This window comes from Artemia sp. Qi Xiang Cuo, chromosome 12, assembly GCF_049724085.1.
Source record: "Artemia sp. Qi Xiang Cuo chromosome 12, ASM4972408v1, whole genome shotgun sequence".
Lineage (NCBI taxonomy): Eukaryota > Metazoa > Arthropoda > Branchiopoda > Anostraca > Artemiidae > Artemia > Artemia sp. Qi Xiang Cuo.
Window position 1 is genome coordinate 31,727,913 of NC_142805.1, and position 4,164 is coordinate 31,732,076.

Below are 4,164 nucleotides of genomic sequence, written 5' to 3' on the forward strand. Positions count from 1 at the left end.
CTTGGGAACCGGGAGCTTCCTTCGAGGTAGGAGGATCGATACCCTTTCGAGTTGGGGGAATCGGACTTCACAACACTGTTCAAATAGAACAGCCTCAAATTCTTTTCTCAAATGCATCTTTTTTTCAACGAAAATAATTGCCTGAGTTGGTTCAAATTAATGTTTTCTTCGTATCGTTGTGAAAGACATAATTGGAGATTACTAAAAACCTTCTTCCTGTTACAAGGAAACCCCTACTTAAGATTCAAAGCGGATTAAAAAGTGATGGGAGATCTGATAAGAGCCCGGATGTGCATGACGGTTTAGTACAAAATATACGGCAGGTTGAGAACGATTTGTGAAACAGTGAATAGTTAAGTTTTTGTTTTTCAAATAGTTAGTTTTTGTTTAAGAGGACTATTTGATTTATTGTATTAGAATGTATCTTGTTTAGAAGTTACAAGGTAAGGTTTTTTTTGTTTTTTTTCTTATATAAATGAATCATAAGCATTACTTTATATACCGCTAATTTGGTTAATGAAATAAAATGAAATAGTTTTTAGAAACACATTTTAAGTTTTACTCATCAAAAGCTATGCGCCTGAGAAAATTTTGTCTTATTTTTGAAAAAAAGGAAAAAAATATATACATTTACAAGTTCTGGCTGCACATCAGAAGTCTCTGGTATGGCTTGAAGAGGAGTGTCTCTCCTATCTTGATCTGATGAGGTTAAGGCATTATATGAAGAAGCCCATTCCCTTTTCAACTTCTTTCCAGGTTGCGTGGAGCTAACACTTGCGTAAGAAGACCCTGGCATTAAAAGTTTCGTGGCCATTGGCCGGCTAAGATCATGTGTAATTCTACCAGCACATTCGATAAAGGATGCCCTTGTGGTTTGCATAAATGCAGGTTCGCTCCATCTTACCTTCTTTTCCAGAGGGGCATTATAGCACGTATCTTCTTTCTTGAAAAAAATGCAAAAATTTAGCATGAAAAAAAAATTCATTTTGAGTTTGGAAAATAATTAAGTTTATGTTATGAATCTAAATTTGTGTAAAAAACATCTTGATTTCAAAATCAGGGGTTTTCAATTACTTTTTTGAGCAACTGAATCTTAATTCGACAAAAACTGGGTTTTGCCACGAAATTTTACAAGCAAGATGCTTATCTTTCTGCTAAAAAGCTGGCTAACTGATCTTGATAAAAATCGCACCGTAAATGCAGACTGGCCTGGAAGTATTTTCAAAAACATCCCTAAAAAAGCCATTGATCTTGATAAAAAGGAAGCTTTTGTAACAATTAATACATTAAAAGAATCAACATTTTATTCTAATCCCAAATTACCGATCGAAAGCTAAGCACTTTTTTCAAAAACATCTCTAAAAAGACCCACTGATCTTGATAAAAATCGCACCGTAAATTTCAGCCTATAAGAGAACTATGTAGAGGTTTCAGCTCCTAAAAACAATAGGCTTCTAAGTGCATAAGTACCCTTAGTTCTAGTGTAAGGAAAGAATTTCTTCCTTAACTTAATGACAAGACAATTTCTTTTTATTATAACAATGAGAAAATTTTACTCACCAGAAATTGCCTACTATTATCCATTTTCTATGTAAATGTTTACAAAAATGTCAGTAGTGTTAAGTTGAATAAACTATTCAAAACTGTTGAAGAATCTAATTTGAAACCCGAATATATACAAAAAATAATTGCATAACAGCGAAACAAGACATGCTGGTTTTGATTTATCACTAAAAAAATACATTGAACTTTGAAATTGCATAAATCTCTTGACAAAGAAAGATGTAATGACCTCTAGAATAGAATACCTATCAGAAAAACCTGTTTGGTACGGAGGGGCCATAGAAATAGTACCTTGGACTATACTAAGTTTAACTTTTTGTTTTGTTTATTGTTATTTTTTCTGTGTTTTTAAGTGGTGTTTTTTTCGGGTAGGTGGGGGTAGGAGAGGGTCGGGGGCTAGATGGAAGGATCTTTCCATGAAGGAAGTTTTCATGGGGGAAGGGACATTGCTATGAAGGGGGCGCCGGATTTCCCAGCATTATTAAAGAAAAAGATCAGGAATTAAATAAAAAAAACAAGTTTTTCAACTGATCAACTGATTGTGATTAAGAGGTCATTTTTAAATAACTGGAAAAAAAATTCGAACTATAGTTTAAAGAGCAGGGTATTGACTAGGGGCCGAACCCCCTAGTATACGTGTTAAAAATTTATGAATATAGAGGTTCGTTACGTAAGTTAATTTTAAGTTACGTATATTTATTACTAATAAAAACGTTCGTAAATAAAATTAAACAAGTTTCGAGAAAGCCATTTAACCAAATATAATATGCAAATTTTGTTTTAATTATTCATGTACGGTGAGCCAAAATCAAAACCTGCATTAATTCAAAAACGTTCAAAAATTAAATAAAAAAACAAGTTTTTTTAACTGAAAGTAAGGAACGACGTTAAAACTTAAAACGAACAGAAATTATTCCGTATATGAAGGGGCTGTCCCCTCCTCAACGCCTCGCTCCTTACGCTAAAGTTTGACTTTCTCACAACTCTATTTTTTTAAACAATAAAAAAACTTTAGCGTAAAGAGCGAGGCGTTGAGGAGGGGACAGCCCCCTTCATATACGGAATAATTTCTGTTCGTTTTAAGTTTTAACGTCGTTCCTTACTTTCAGTTATAAAAACTTGTTTTTTTATTTAATATATGAAAAAGGCGACAGCTTGTCCTTTATCTTGACCGTGCCGAGTAAAAATCAGGGCAATAATACCATTTATAGGAGAAAGAATTTTGAAGGCATTTTCAGAAAGTTGGCTTCAGGGAAGAGCAAGCAACCCCGGAAAATAAATACAGAGCTTAAAAAATAGTATATATAAGTCTTAGCACTCATTTGGTGATGAATGACATTTTTTTATGAAAGTAATTTGTTTTACGTAATAATTTTGGAAAATGTGTCCACTTTATGTCCCAAATGTCTAAAAAGTGTCCATTTTTTGCCCTATTATGTCATTATGTCCAGGCACATAGAAATATGTCCTTTGGACATAAAATATGTCCAGTTGGCAACCCTGTGCACGACCCAGTTGCACTATTAATCTCACTATTATCTAAGTTAATCTACCTATAAATGTAACAGTTTCAAAATTTTGACTAATTGCTGATTGTAATTTTGTTCCTGTATATTTTGTAAAAGAAAAAAAGGCCTTTTTGGGAGGAAGCTTGGGCCAAACAGAAAAATTAGGGTGGGCAATGGCCCCCCCCTGGCCCCCCCCTAAATGGCGCCCCTGGAGCATGTAAGGTTTTTATTGAAATTGATGTTGTAAAACATCCAAAATGGGTCATTCAATTGAAAATTGAAAGGGCTATTGCCCTTTTAATAGTCGAAAGTGATTGAAGGGCAACTAACCCTCCTCTCACGCCCACCATTCCCCAAGCACATCCAATCAAAATTTTGAGATATCCTTTTTGTTCAACGTATTCGAAAGTTCTGGAAATTAGGTCATTTAGGATGATAAGCCCATCACAGCTTTCAGTGCAAGGGTTGTAAGTTATGCCCTGGGGGCATATAAAATTTATATAGAAAGTTGTAAAAATTTCAAAAGGGGCTCATTTGATTGGAAATTGAAATTGCCCTTTTTAATAGTCGAAAGTGAGGGGAGAGTAATTAACCCCCCCCCTCTTATGCCCTCCATTTCTCCAAACATATTCAATCAAAGTTTAGAGATAGCCATTTTGTTCATTGTAGTTGAAAGTTCTGGAAATTATGTATTTTAAGGATGACAAACCCCCCAGAGTCCCCAGGGCGAAGGTTGTAAGTTATGCCCAGGGGGCATATAAGGTTTTTAATGATAGAGTTGTCGTAGAAATTCCAAAAGGGGCTCATTCAATTGGAAATTGAGAGAGCTAGTTGTTCTTTTTAATAGTTGAAAGGGATTGGAGGGAAACTAACCCCCGTCACACGCCCACCATTTCACCAAACACTTCCGATCAAAATTTTCAGATAGCCATTTTGTTCAACGTAGTAGAAAGTTCCGGAAATTAGGTCTTTGAGAATGAACAACCCCCCATCTCTAGCACTCAGGGTAAGTGTGGTAAGTTATCCCTTGGGGACATATAGGGTTTTATTCAAAACGCTGTCATAGAAACTTCAATAGGGCTCATTTTATTGG